Here is a 15,919-nt window from a genome sequence, read left to right as displayed (position 1 = left end):
CTAATACTTCTCATCATTTGAAGAATGTTTACCTCCTGGAATTTGTTAAAACCCTTGATATATTTGAAAGTATTAATCTGTACTCTTCCCACCCTCTTCCTCCTAATAGCATCTCATGTGGCAGTGCATTTATTTGTTCTTTTGGTGGAAGACCAATTAGACGGATGGCAAACCACCAAATTGCCTGTCACTAACAGCATGATCAGCAGGAGCGAGTACGGGTCATTGGGTCGACTCAACTTAGGTCGACAGTCATTAGGTCGACCACTGAAGTTCGACATGTACTAGGTCGACAGGTGAAACGGTCGACATGAGTTTTTGGACTTTTTTTGATGTCGTTTTCTTCGTAAAGTGACGGGAAACCCCAATTAGTGCACCGTGTTCGCTCGCCATGCTTCGGTTACCGTTCCAATCGTAGTCCACGTGGATCGTCAAGTATGGAAAAATCCAAAAAATGGAAAAAAAAGTGAAAAACTCATGTCGACCTACATGTCGACCTAATGACCATGTTGACCTATTGACTGTCGACCGAATGCATGTCGACCTTCAGTGTTCGACCTAATGACTGTCGACCTAATGACTGTCGACCTAACGACCGTATCCCGACAGAGCACCCAGTTCATCTTTCCTGCTCATTGAGATTAAAAGTTATAAATGATCTAAGAACTTAGAGTCAGAAGTGCAGCAGGTACTTCTCATGGTAACAAAAGCTTTAATGTTAATAACCATAAAGGATCGATCCATCTAACATCTATTTTAGATACCAGTCTACTCACTTAACTAGCACATACACAGTAGTGGCTCTTGCCATGGGCAAGCAGGTTTTTTGCCCCAGGGGCACCCCTTCCCCGAGGGTGCCGCCGGCGTGGCAAGTGCCGCTACTCCTGATCCCCGTTCCCCCCGGCTGCAGCAGGCGCCGTGGGCTGTGTGGGCGCCCGCTGCAGCCGGCTCCAGTGACAGACACTAGAGGTCATAATTGACCTCTAGTGTTTGTGCAGCGCTGCTATAGAGAGGAGCCATCGGCCGGAGGACAGCACAGCAGCGGTCTGGAAGCAGGAGCGGGGCTGGTATGTATTGTTTTTTTTGGTGTTTGCAAGCGGCGCTACTACAGGGGTCACAACTGCTGGGGACACTGCTACTGGGGGCAAATCAACTGGGGGCACAACTACAGGGGTCATAACTACTGGGGGCACTGCTACAGGTGGCAAAGCTACTGGGGGCACAGATGCTGGGGGTACAGCTACAGGGGGCACAAGTACAGGGGGATAACTTTGGCCATGCCCCTTCCCTATGAAGAAGCCACGCCCTCTGCCAACTTTCCCAGATTGTTCTCTTCCATTAAAACACCTGGCCAACTGGAATAAATACTTTCTATCCTGGTTTGGGCGCATGACTGCATTTAAGATGACCTTATTACCGCACCTGCTGTACCTGTGGCAAACCCTCCCCATCCATATCCCTACTAAAATCCCCCAAAATTTCCAAATTGACATCACCAATTTTATCTGGGCAGGGAGAAAACCCAGGGTAAAAATGCGAATTCTACAAAAGCACCACCTGGCGGGAGGTCTGGCAGTCCCTGATCTTTTCAGATATTATAGAGCTACTCACTTAACTTTGTGTGTCCTTTGGCACGCCGATCCTAGCCACAGAGTCTGGACACATCTGGAAGCAGCTACACTTCAGAAGTACTCTTCTTATAGCCTTTTATGGGGTCTACCGAAACACCGCCCACCTGCATCCTCTTTATTACCCACCATACGATTTACTCTGTCCGTTTTGGGACCTTTGTTCCCGGCTATACCAGCTTTGTTCCTTCCACCCTCTCCTCACCCCTTTATGGAACAACCCTAGCTTCCCACCGCGTGCAAACCATCTTGCGTTTGATTCTTGGACTAACAAAAATATTCTTTTCCTACTAGTTATTGCGCCCCTCCATGCGTTCCCAATATTTGCTGATCTACAATCCCGCTTCTCCCTCCCACACTCGGAATTTTATCAATTCTTACAGCTACGTCACTTTTTTAATTCTCTTCCCAGACCTTCCTCTATGAAAGGTAAATCTAACTTTGAATCCCTGTGCCAATCTCACCAATCGACTAAGGGTCTGCTTTCTGCCATATACCAAATTTTACTTGCTCATAATTTACCCCAAAAAGAATCACATGAATTAGTCTGGGAAAGAGAGGTGGGTGAGACTGACTACTGAGGAGTGGTCTGATATCAGAACGGAAATCTCCAAAAGCTCCAGATCAGTTCGAATTAAAGAAAATTCTTACAAAATATACTATCGCTGGTACTTGGTACCTACGCGTCTTCACTCATTCTCCCCCTCCTGCTCAGATAGATGCTGGAGGCTATGTGGTCAGCGTGGAACCCTGCTGCACATTTGGTTGAGTTGCCCATGGATCAAAGGTTATTGGACAAAAATCCATAAATTAATTTTTTACATTCTTGGTCTCTTAGTCCCGACCTCACCTCTCTACTCTCTGCTTTCTCGTCCATTACCTCACATCTCCCGCCAACAACAGATATTACCTAAGCATATTCTGAACACGGCTAAATGCCAAATTGCGGCTAACTGGAAGTCTATATTGCCCCCTACGGTCACTGCCACTATAAACTAGTGATGAGCGGGTTCGGATCCTCGGGATCCGGACCCGCCCGAACTTCACCTTTTTTTTCACGGGTCCGAGCAACTCGGATCCTCCCGCCTTGCTCGGTTAACCCGAGCGTGCCCGAACGTCATCATCCCGCGGTCGGATTCTCGCGAGATTCGTATTCTATATAAGTCGCCGCCATTTTTCACTCGTGCATTGGAGATGATCGTGAGAGGACGTGGCTGGCGTCCTCTCAGTTTCTATGTTCAGTGGGCTGCAAATTGTGCTGCAAATATCTGTGCTCAGTGTGCTGCAAGTGCAAATATCTATGTTCTCTGCCTGAAAAACGCTCCATATCTGACTGTGCTCAGTGTGCTAATTGCTTTATTGTGGGGACTGGGGACCAGCAGTATTATATAGTAGGAGGACAGTGCAGAGTTTTGCTGACCAGTGACCATTACCACCAGTATAATACGTTCTCTGCCTGAAAAACGCTCCATATCTGTGCTTCATTGTAGTATATAGTAGGAGGACAGTGCAGAATTTTGCTGACCACTAGTATAACTATATATATATATATATATATATATATATATATATATATATATATATATAGCAGTACGGTACAGTAGTCCACTGCTCTACCTACCTCTGTGTCGTCAAGTATACTATCCATCCATACCTGTGATGCATTTCAGTTTTGCACAGTTTGCTGACCATCAGTATATACTATATAGCAGTACGGTACAGAAGGCCACTGCTCTACCTACTTGTGTGTCGTCAAGTATACTATCCATCCATACCTGTGGTGCATTTCAGTTTTGCACAGTTTGCTGACCACCAGTATATAATATATAGCAGTACGGTACAGTAGGCCACTGCTCTACCTACCTCTGTGTCGTCAAGTATACTATCCATCCATACCTGTGGTGCATTTCAGTTTTGCACAGTTTGTTGACCACCAGTATATACTATATAGCAGTACGGTACAGTAGGCCACTGCTCTACCTACCTCTGTGTCGTCAAGTATACTATCCATCCATACCTGTGGTGCATTTCAGTTTTGCACAGTTTGCTGACCACTAGTATATACTATATAGCAGTACGGTACAGAAGGCCACTGCTCTACCTACCTCTGTGTCAAGTATACTATCCATCCATACCTGTGGTGCATTTCAGTTTTGCACAGTTTGCTGACCACCAGTATATACTATATAGCAGTACGGTACAGTAGGCCACTGCTCTACCTACCTCTGTGTCGTCAAGTATACTATCCATCCATACCTGTGGTGCATGTCAGTTTTGCACAGTTTGCTGTCCACCAGTATATAATATAATATATAGCAGTACGGTACAGTAGGCCACTGCTCTACCTACCTCTGTGTCGTCAAGTATACTATCCATCCATACCTGTGGTGCATTTCAGTTTTGCAGTTTGCTGACCACCAGTATATACTATATAGCAGTACGGTACAGTAGGCCACTGCTCTACCTACCTCTGTGTCGTCAAGTATACTATCCATCCATACATGTGGTGCATTTCAGTTTTGCACAGTTTGCTGTCCACCAGTATATAATATATAGGAGTACGGTACAGTAGGCCACTGCTCTACCTACCTCTGTGTCGTCAAGTATACTATCCATCCATACCTGTGGTGCATTTCAGTTTTGCACAGTTTGCTGACCACCAGTATATACTATATAGCAGTACGGTACAGTAGGCCACTGCTCTACCTACCTCTGTGTCATCAAGTATACTATCCATCCATACCTGTGGTGCATTTCAGTTGTGCGCAGTATATATAGTAGTAGGCCATTGCTATTGATATATTACTGGCATATAATTCCACACATTAAAAAATGGAGAACAAAAATGTGGAGGGTAAAATAGGGAAAGATCAAGATCCACTTACACCTCGTGCTGAAGCTGCTGCCACTAGTCATGGCCGAGACGATGAAATGCCATCAACGTCGTCTGCTAAGGCCGATGCCCAATGTCATAGTAGAGAGCATGTAAAATCCAAAAAAATAAAGCTCAGTAAAATGACCCAAAAATCTAAATCAAAATCGTCTGAGGAGAAGCGTAAACTTGCCAATGTGCCATTTACGACACGAAGTGGCAAGGAACGGCTGAGGCCCTGGCCTATGTTCAAGGCTAGTGGTTCAGCTTCACCTGAGGATGGAAGCACTCATCCTCCTGCTAGAAAACTTAAGAGTTAAGATGGCAAAAGCACAGCAAAGAACTGTGCATTCTTCTAAATCACAAATCCCCAAGGAGAGTCCAATTGTGTCGGTTGCGATGCCTGACCTTCCCAACACTGGACGGGAAGAGGTGGCTCCTTCCACCATTTGCACGCCCCCTGAAAGTGCTGGAAGGAGCACCCACAGTCCAGTTCCTGATAGTCAAATTGAAGATGTCACTGTTGAAGTACACCAGGATGAGGATATGGGTGTTGCTGGCGCTGAGGAGGAAATTGACAAGGAGGATTCTGATGGTGAGGTGGTTTGTTTAAGTCAGGCACCCGGGGAGACACCTGTTGTCCGTGGGACGAATATGGCCATTGACATGCCTGGTCAAATTACAAAAAAAATCACCCCTTCGGTGTGGAATTATTTTAACAGAAATGCGGACAAGAGGTGCCAAGCCGTGTGTTGCCTTTGTCAAGCTGTAATAAGTAGAGGTAAGGACGTTAACCACCTAGGAACATCCTCCCTTATACGTCACCTGGACCACATTCATCAGAAGTCAGTGACAAGTTCAAAAACTTTGGATGACAGCGGAAGCAGTCCACTGACCACTAAATCCCTTCCTCTTGTAACCAAGCTCCTGCAAACCACACCACCAACTCCCTCAGTGTCAATTTCCTCCTTAGACAGGAAAGCCAATAGTCCTGCAGGCCATGTCACTGTCAAGTCTGACGAGTCCTCTCCTGCCTGGGATTCCTCCGATGCATCCTTGAGTGTAACGCCTACTGCTGCTGGTGCTGCTGTTGTTGCTGCTGGGAGTCGATCGTCATCCCAGAGGGGAAGTCAGAAGACCACTTGTACTACTTCCAGTAAGCAATTGACTGTCTAACAGTCCTTTGCGAGGAAGATTAAATATCACAGCAGTCATCCTGCTGCAAAGCGGATAACTCAGGCCTTGGCAGCCTGGGCGGTGAGAAACGTGTTTCCGTTATCCACCGTTCATTCACAGGTAACTACAGAGTTGATTGAGGTACTGTGTCCCCGGTACCAAATACCATCTAGGTTCCATTTCTCTAGGCAGGCGATACCGAAAATGTACACAGACGTCAGAAAGAGTAACCAGTCTCCTAAAAAATGCAGGTGTACCCAATGTCCACTTAACCACGGACATGTGGACAAGTGGAGCAGGGCAGACTCAGGACTATATGACTGTGACAGCCCACTGGGTAGATGTATTGCCTCCCGCAGCAAGAACAGCAGCGGCGGCACCAGTAGCAGCATCTCTCAAACGCCAACTCGTTCCTAGGCAGGCTACGCTTTGTATCACCGCTTTCCATAAGAGGCACACAGCCGACAACCTCTTACGGAAACTGAGGAACAGCACGTCCCAGGTTTTGCACATACATTGAATTTGGTGGTGCAGAATTATATAAAAAACGACAGGGGCGTGCAAGAGATGCTGTCGGTGGCCCGAAGAATTGCGGGCCACTTTCGGCATTCAGCCACCGCGTGCAGAAGACTGGAGCACCAGCAAACAGTCCTGAACCTGCCCTGCCATCATCTGAAGCAAGAGGTGGTAACGAGGTGGAATTCAACCCTCTATATGCTTCAGAGGATGGAGGAGCAGCAAAGGCCATTCAAGCCTATACATCTGCCTACGATATAGGCAAAGGAGGGGGAATGCACCTGGCTCAAGCGCAGTGGAGAATGATTTCAACGTTGTGCAAGGTTCTGCAACCCTTTGAACTTGCCACACGTGAAGTCAGTTCAGACACTGCCAGCCTGAGTCAGGTCATTCCCCTCATCAGGCTTTTGCAGAAGAAGCTGGAGACATTGAAGGAGGAGCTAAAACAGAGCGATTCCGCTAGGCATGTGGGACTTGTGGATGGAGCCCTTAATTCGCTTAACCAGGATTCACGGGTGGTCAATCTGTTGAAATCAGAGCACTACATTTTGGCCACCGTGCTCGATCCTAGATTTAAAACCTACGTTGTATCTCTCTTTCCGGCAGACACAAGTCTGCAGAGGTTCAAAGACCTGCTAGTGAGAAAATTGTCAAGTCAAGCGGAACGTGACCTGTCAACAGCTCCTCCTTCACATTCTCCCGCAACTGGGGCTGCGAGGAAAAGGCTAAGAATTCCGAGCCCACCCGCTGGCGGTGATGCAGGGCAGTCTGGAGCGAGTGCTGACATCTGGTCCGGACTGAAGGACCTGCCAGCGATTACTGACATGTCGTCTACTGTCACTGCATATGATTCTGTCACCATTGAAAGAATGGTGGAGGATTATATGAGTGACCGCATCCAAGTAGGCACGTCAGACAGTCCGTACGTATACTGGCAGGAAAAAGAGGCAATTTGGAGGCCCTTGCACAAACTGGCTTTATTTTACCTAAGTTGCCCCCCCTCCAGTGTGTACTCCGAAAGAGTGTTTAGTGCAGCCGCTCACCTTGTCAGCAATCGGCGTACGAGGTTACTTCCAGAAAATGTGGAGAAGATGATGTTCATCAAAATGAATTATAATCAATTCCTCGGTGGAGACATTCACCAACAATTGCCTCCAGAAAGTACACAGGGACCTGAAATGGTGGATTCCAGTGGGGACGAATTAATACTCTGTGAGGAGGGGGATGTACACAGTGAAAGGGGTGAGGAATCGGACGATGAGGAGGTGTACATCTTGCCTCTGTAGAGCCAGTTTGTGCAAGGAGAGATTGCTTCTTTTTTGGTGGGGGCCCAAACCAACCAGTCATTTCAGTCACAGTCGTGTGGCAGACCCTGTCGCTGAAATGATGGGTTTGTTAAAGTGTGCATGTCCTGTTTATACAACATAAGGGTGGGTGGGAGGGCCCAAGGACAATTCCATCTTGCACCTCTTTTTTCTTTCATTTTTCTTTGCATCATGTGCTGTTTGGGGACTATTTTTTTGAAGTGCCATCCTGCCTGACACTGCAGTGCCACTCCTAGATGGACCAGGTGTTTGTGTCGGCCACTTGTGTCGCTTAGCTTAGCCATCCAGCGACCTTGGTGCACCTCTTTTTTTCTTTGCATCATGTGCTGTTTGGGGACTATTTTTTAAATCTGACATTCTGTCTGACACTGCAGTGCCACTCCTAGATGGTCCAGGTGTTTGTGTCGGCCACTTGTGTCGCTTAGCTTAGTCACACAGCTACCTCATTGCGCCTCTTTTTTTCTTTGCATCATGTGCTGTTTGGGGACTATTTTTTTGAAGTGCCATCCTGCCTGACACTGCAGTGCCACTCCTAGATGGGCCAGGTGATTGTGTCGGCCACTTGTGTCGCTTAGCTTAGCCATCCAGCGACCTTGGTGCACCTCTTTTTTTCTTTGCATCATGTGCTGTTTGGGGACTATTTTTTAAATCTGACATCCTGTCTGACACTGCAGTGCCACTCCTAGATGGGCCAGGTGTTTGTGTCGGCCACTTGGGTCGCTTAGTTTAGTCATCCAGCGACCTCGGTGCAAATTTTAGGACTAAAAATAATATTGTGACGTGTTCAGAATAGACTGAAAATGAGTGGAAATTATGGTTATTGAGGTTAATAATACTATGGGATCAAAATGACCCCCAAATTCTATGATTTAAGCTGTTTTTGAGGGTTTTTTGTAAAAAAACACCCGAATCCGACAAAAAATTTTCAGGGAGGTTTTGCCAAAACGCGTCCGAATCCAAAACACGGCCTCGGAACCGAATCCAAAACCAAAACACAAAACCAGAAAAATTTCCGGTGCACATCACTACTATAAACGCTGTTTGGCATACCTATAGACTGGAACGCATCACAGCAGTATTGCACGACACTCCTGCCTATTTTATTGCAACATGGACTCCCTGGACGGCATATTTTGGAGATGAACCCCCGTTAGCCACTATATATTATATAGTTGTAGTCAGTGGCGTGCGGTGAGGTCAGTGGCTGGGGAGGCACAAGCAGCTAACCCCCCCCCCCCCCTATAGTGGGGGGGGGGGGGGGGGGGAGTGTAGCCCCTTCCCCCCCCCCCCCCCCCTTACATTCATGAAACCAGCACCAGGCGGAACCAGCCAGGGGGGATAATGCCATAGCAGGGGAGACACTCGGTATGGGGTCCCCCTGCCATAACAAAAATCTGCCCCCCAAACCAGTCAGCCCAGGGCTGGAATTCCTCGGAAGTGGGGACCCCAAAAAATTTAAATGGGCTCCCCCTCCCGAGCAACAACCAGCACTGGGCTGACAGCCCAGTGCTATGCCCCGCACCCCTGGTGGCGGTGGGTGTGGGGTTCATTGTTAATATTGTTCTTGACAGGTGCCCTACAGGTCCCAGCAAGCATGCCCGGCTATAAATGGCCCGCTGGCACCTGTGGTCCACCTGTAAAGAACAGTAATATTGTTCTTTACAGGTGGCCAACAGGTCCCAGCAAGCCTGCCCCAGCATGCTGGCACATGGAGAACCACAAGTGCCAGCATGCCCGGACATAAATGGCCTGCTGGCACCTGTTGTCCACCTGTAAATAAAATATAAAAATAAAAACACCAGAGTCTTTAAAAAAAAAATAAGAATTTACTTACCGATAATTCTATTTCTCATAGTCCGTAGTGGATGCTGGGGACTCCGAAAGGACCATGGGGAATAGCGGCTCCGCAGGAGACTGGGCACAAAGTAAAAGCTTTAGGACTAGCTGGTGTGCACTGGCTCCTCCCCCTATGACCCTCCTCCAAGCCTCAGTTAGGATACTGTGCCCGGACGAGCGTACACAATAAGGAAGGATTTTGAATCCCGGGTAAGACTCATACCAGCCACACCAATCACACCGTACAACTTGTGATCTGATCCCAGTTAACAGCATGATAACAGAAGGAGCCTCTGAAAAGATGGCTCACAACAACAATAACCCGATTTTTGTAACAATAACTATGTACAAGTAATGCAGACAATCCGCACTTGGGATGGGCGCCCAGCATCCACTACGGACTATGAGAAATAGAATTATCGGTAAGTAAATTCTTATTTTCTCTAACGTCCTAGTGGATGCTGGGGACTCCGAAAGGACCATGGGGATTATACCAAAGCTCCCAAACGGGCGGGAGAGTGCGGATGACTCTGCAGCACCGAATGAGAGAACTCCAGGTCCTCCTCAGCCAGGGTATCAAATTTGTAGAATTTAGCAAACGTGTTTGCCCCTGACCAAGTAGCTGCTCGGCAAAGTTGTAAAGCCGAGACCCCTCGGGCAGCCGCCCAAGATGAGCCCACTTTCCGTGTGGAATGGGCTTTTACAGATTTTGGCTGTGGCAGGCCTGCCACAGAATGTGCAAGCTGAATTGTACTACAAATCCAACGAGCAATCGTCTGCTTAGAAGCAGGAGCACCCAGCTTGTTGGGTGCATACAGGATAAACAGCGAGTCAGATTTTCTGACTCCAGCCGTCCTGGAAACATATATTTTCAGGGCCCTGACTACGTCCAGCAACTTGGAATCCTCCAAGTCCCTAGTAGCCGCAGGCACCACAATAGGTTGGTTTAAGTGAAATGCTGAAACCACCTTAGGGAGAAATTGAGGACGAGTCCTCAATTCTGCCCTGTCCGTATGAAAAATTAGGTAAGGGCTTTTATAGGATAAAGCCGCCAATTCTGATACACGCCTGGCTGAAGCCAGGGCTAACAGCATTACCACTTTCCATGTGAGATATTTCAAGTCCACAGTGGTGAGTGGTTCAAACCAATGTGATTTTAGGAATCCCAACACTACATTGAGATCCCAAGGTGCCACTGGAGGCACAAAAGGAGGCTGTATATGCAGTACTCCCTTGACAAACGTCTGAACTTCAGGAACAGAAGCTAGTTCTTTTTGGAAGAATATCGACAGGGCCGAAATTTGAACCTTAATGGACCCTAATTTGAGGCCCATAGACAGTCCTGTTTGCAGGAAATGCAGGAATCGACCCAGTTGAAATTCCTCCGTAGGGGCCTTCCTGGCCTCGCACCACGCAACATATTTACGCCAAATACGGTGATAATGTTGTACGGTTACATCCTTCCTGGCTTTGATCAGGGTAGGGATGACTTCATCCGGAATGCCTTTTTCCTTCAGGATCCGGCGTTCAACCGCCATGCCGTCAAACGCAGACGCGGTAAGTCTTGGAACAGACATGGTCCCTGCTGGAGCAGGTCCTGTCTTAGAGGTAGAGGCCACGGGTCTTCCGTGAGCATCTCTTGAATTTCCGGGTACCAAGTCCTTCTTGGCCAATCCGGAGCCACGAGTATAGTCTTTACTCCTCTCCTTCTTATGATTCTCAGTACTTTTGGTATGAGAGGAAGAGGAGGGAACACATACACTGACCGGTACACCCACGGTGTTACCAGAGCGTCCACAGCTATTGCCTGAGGGTCCCTTGACCTGGAGCAATATCTGTCCAGTTTTTTGTTGAGGCGAGACGCCATCATGTCCACCTTTTGGTTTTTCCCAACGGTATACAATCATGTGGAAGACTTCTGGGTGAAGTCCCCACTCCCCCGGGTGAAGATCGTGTCTGCTGAGGAAGTCTGCTTCCCAGTTGTCCACTCCCGGAATGAACACTGCTGACAGTGCTATCACATGATTTTCCGCCCAGCGAAGAATCCTTGCCACTTCCGTCATTGCCCTCCTGCTTCTTGTGCCGCCCTGTCTGTTTACGTGGGCGACTGCCGTGATGTTGTCCGACTGGATCAATACTGGCTGACCCTGAAGCAGAGGCCTTGCCTGACTTAGGGCATTGTAAATGGCCCTTAGTTCCAGGATATTTATGTGAAGTGACGTTTCCATGCTTGACCACAAGCCCTGGAAATTTTTTCCCTGTGTGACTGCTCCCCAGCCTCTCAGGCTGGCATCCGTGGTCACCAGGACCCAATCCTGAATGCCGAATCTGCGGCCCTCTAGGAGATGAGCACTCTGTAACCACCACAGGAGAGACACCCTTGTCCTTGGAGACAGGGTTATCCGCTGATGCATTTGAAGATGCGATCCGGACCATTTGTCTAGCAGATCCAACTGAAAAGTTCTTGCGTGGAATCTGCCGAATGGAATCGCTTCGTAAGAAGCCACCATCTTTCCCAGGACCCTTGTGCACTGACAACTGGCCTGGTCTTAGGAGTTTCCTGACTAGGTCGGATAACTCCCTGGCTTTCTCTTCCGGGAGAAACACCTTTTTCTGTACTGTGTCCAGAATCATCCCTAGGAACAGCAGACGTGTCGTCGGAATCAGCTGCGATTTTGGAATATTTAGAATCCATCCGTGCTGTCGTAGTACTATTTGAGATAGTGCTACTCCGACCTCTAACTGTTCTCTGGACCGTGCCCTTATCAGGAGATCGTCCAAGTAAGGGATAATTAAGACGCCTTTTCTTCGAAGAAGAATCATCATTTCGGCCATTACCTTGGTAAAGACCCGGGGTGCCGTGGACAATCCAAACGGCAGCGTCTGAAACTGATAGTGACAGTTCTGTACCACAAACCTGAGGTACCCTTGGTGAGAAGGGCAAATTGGGACATGGAGGTAAGCATCCTTGATGTCCAGAGACACCATGTAGTCCCCTTCTTCCAGGTTCGCTATCACTGCTCTGAGTGACTCCATCTTGAACTTGAACCTTTTTATGTAAGTGTTCAAGGCTTTCAGATTTAAAATGGGTCTCACCGAGCCGTCCGGCTTCGGTACCACAAACAGCGTGGAGTAATACCCCTTTCCCTGTTGTAGGAGGGGTACCTTGATTATCACTTGCTGGGAATACAGCTTGTGAATGGCTTCCAATACCGCCTCCCTGTCGGGGGTAGACGTTGGTAAAGCAGACTTCAGGAACCGGCGAGGGGGAGACGTCTCGAATTCCAATTTGTACCCCTGAGATACTACCTGCAGGATCCAGGGGTCCACTTGCGAGTGAGCCCACTGCGCGCTGAAATTCTTGAGACGGGCCCCCACCGTGCCTGAGTCCGCTTGTAAGGCCCCAGCGTCATGCTGAGGACTTGGCAGAAGCGGGGGAGGGCTTCTGTTCGTGGGAAGAAGCTGTCTGTTGCAGTCTTTTTCCCCTTCCTCTGCCCCCGGGCAGATATGAGTGGCCTTTTGCCCGCTTGCCCTTATGGGGACGAAAGGACTGAGCCTGAAAAGACGGTATCTTTTTCTGCTGCGAGGTGACTTGGGGTAAAAAGGTGGATTTCCCAGCCGTTGCCGTGGCTACCAGGTCCGATAGACCGACCCCAAATAACTCCTCCCCTTTATACGGCAATACTTCCATATGCCGTTTGGAATCCGCATCCCCTGACCACTGTCGCGTCCATAATCCTCTTCTGGCAGAAATGGACATAGCACTTACTCTTGATGCCAGAGTGCAAATGTCTCTCTGTGCATCTCGCATATATAGGAATGCATCCATTAAATGCTCTATAGTCAATAATATATTGTCCCTGTCCAGGGTATCAATATTTTCAGTCAGGGAATCCGACCAAGCCACCCCAGCACTGCACATCCAGGCTGAGGCGATTGCTGGTCGCAGTATAACACCAGTATGAGTGTATATACTTTTAAGGATATTTTCCAGCCTCCTATCTGCTGGCTCCTTAAGGGCGGCCGTTTTTGGAGACGGTAACGCCACTTGTTTTGATAAGCGTGTGAGCGCCTTATCCACCCTAGGGGGTGTTTCCCAACGAGCCCTAACCTCTGGTGGGAAGGGATATAGTGCCAATAATTTTTTAGAAATTAGCAGTTTTTTGTCGGGGGTAACCCACGCTTCATCACACACTTCATTCAATTCATCTGATTCAGGAAAAACTACGGGTAGTTTTTTCACACCCCACATAATACCCCTTTTTGTGGTACTTGCAGTATCAGAGATGTGCAAAACCTCCTTCATTGCCGTGATCATGTAACGTGTGGCCCTACTGGAAAATACGTTTGTTTCTTCACCGTCGACACTGGAGTCAGTGTCTGTGTCTGGGTCCGTGTCGACCCACTGAGGTAACGGGCGTTTAATAGCCCCTGACGGTGTTTGAGACGCCTGGACAGGCACTAACTGAGCTGCCGGCTGTCTCATGTCGTCAACAGTTTTCTGTAACGTGCCGACACTGTCACGTAATTCCTTAATTACGGCCATCCATTCAGGTGTCGACTCCCTAGGGGGTGACATCACCATTATAGGCAATTGCTCCGCCTCCACATCATTTTCCTCCTCATACATGTCGACACACACGTACCGACACCCAGCACACACACAGGGAATGCTCTGATAGAGGACAGGACCCACTTAGCCCCTTGGGGAGACAGAGGGAGAGTTTGCCAGCACACACCAGAGCGCTATATATGTATAGGGACAACCTTACAATAAGTGTCTATCCCTTATAGCTGCTTATATCTGTTATTTTGCCAAATAAGTGCCCCCCTCTCTTTTTTTACCCTGTTTCTGTAGTTGCAGGATGCAGGGGAGATTCTGGGAGCCTTCCTACCAGCGGAGCTGTGTGGGAAAAATGGCGCTGTGTGCTGAGGAGATAGGCCCCGCCCCCTTCACGGCGGGCTCTTCTCCCGCTTTTTTCTGGAAAACTGGCAGGGGTTAAATACATCCATATAGCCCAGGAGCTATATGTGATGTATTTTTTGCCAAATAAGGTAAATTCATTGCTTCCCAGGGCGCCCCCCCCCAGCGCCCTGCACCCTCAATGACCGAAGTGTGAAGTGTGCTGAGAGCAATGGCGCACAGCTGCAGTGCTGTGCGCTACCTTATGAAGACAGGAAAGTCTTCTGCCGCCGATTTATGGACCTCTTCTTGCTTCAGCATCTGTAAGGGGGCCGGCGGCGCGGCTCCGGGACCCATCCATGGCTGGGCCTGTGATCGTCCCTCTGGAGCTAATGTCCAGTAGCCTAAGAAGCCCAATCCACTCTGCACGCAGGTGAGTTCGCTTCTTCTCCCCTTAGTCCCTCGATGCAGTGAGCCTGTTGCCAGCAGGTCTCACTGAAAATAAAAAACCTATTTAAACTTTTACTCTAAGCAGCTCAGGAGAGCCACCTAGATTGCACCCTTCTCGTTCGGGCACAAAATCTTAACTGAGGCTTGGAGGAGGGTCATAGGGGGAGGAGCCAGTGCACACCAGCTAGTCCTAAAGCTTTTACTTTGTGCCCAGTCTCCTGCGGAGCCGCTATTCCCCATGGTCCTTTCGGAGTCCCCAGCATCCACTAGGACGTTAGAGAAATAATTTATTTTACAGGGTCTTCACCTGGGGGCGGCGGCCTTTAAGCTCTTTTGCATGGCCGCCGCCTCCCCAGGGCTTCCGGCGTCTTCACCTGGGGGGCGCCACCTCCCCAGGGCTTCCAGCTTCTTCCTCCGGTGTCTTCACCTGGGAGGCGGCGGCCTTTAAGCTGTTTTGCATGGCCGCCACCTTCCCCAGGGCTTCCAGCGTCTTTACCTGGTGGGCGGCGGCTGCTAAGCTCTTTTGCATAGCCGCCGCCCATCCAGGACTTCCGGCGTCTTCTGCCTTCAGGAGCTCTTCTCTGCTCCTCCTCCGCCGTCGGACTGACTGCCGCTCCCTCACGCTGACTTATATAAGTCAGCCGGAGGGGGTGAGGCGAAGACGCAGCGAGCCGTGATTGGCTCGCGGCAGCCATCTTGAATTTAAAAAATGATGCTATGGCGCCATTTTTTTTAAATTGTTACCGCTCCGCTGCCCAAACTCTGCACCGCCCGCGCCCTGCCGCCTGCTCTTCCGCCGACACCCGCACCTCCGCCGCGCCCACAACAGTGATTGACAGCGGATCCAGTGACGGATCCGCTGACCAATCACTGTGGCTTGACTTACAGGGGACGTGCTTTCATAGGTTGAAAGCACGTCCTTGTGTGAAAGCGGCACTTCTAATGGTGCCGCTTTCCCATGTTATTTCAATGGGCTTTTAATGCCCATTGCTAGGCCCCGCCCGCCAGTGACGTGCGGTGGTGTGAGGCAGAGCCTTTCCTGTCATACTTACGTTTAAACCAGAGTTTTGACTGAATAAAATATATGAAAAATACTGATAATTTGTTTGAAATATCTTCTTTGCATTATTGTAATAATTTTTATAGCCCAAACTCTGGAGTAAAAAGTCTATGGCAGGTGAGGCAGTGCCTCACCTGTGTATCCTTTCCGCAC

At 48.9% G+C, this 15,919-nt stretch overlaps 1 protein-coding gene across 4 annotated transcripts in view; it reads left to right on the top strand.

Annotated features, from left to right (window-relative positions):
- The window catches only part of C1H11orf54 (chromosome 1 C11orf54 homolog), a 188,176-nt gene that overhangs the window by 111,434 nt on the left and 60,823 nt on the right, over positions 1-15,919 (top strand). The window lies entirely within an intron of this gene.

The sequence above is a fragment of the Pseudophryne corroboree genome, chromosome 1, assembly GCF_028390025.1.
Source record: "Pseudophryne corroboree isolate aPseCor3 chromosome 1, aPseCor3.hap2, whole genome shotgun sequence".
NCBI classification, from domain to species: domain Eukaryota; kingdom Metazoa; phylum Chordata; class Amphibia; order Anura; family Myobatrachidae; genus Pseudophryne; species Pseudophryne corroboree.
This window is presented reverse-complemented; position numbering and strand designations above follow the sequence as displayed.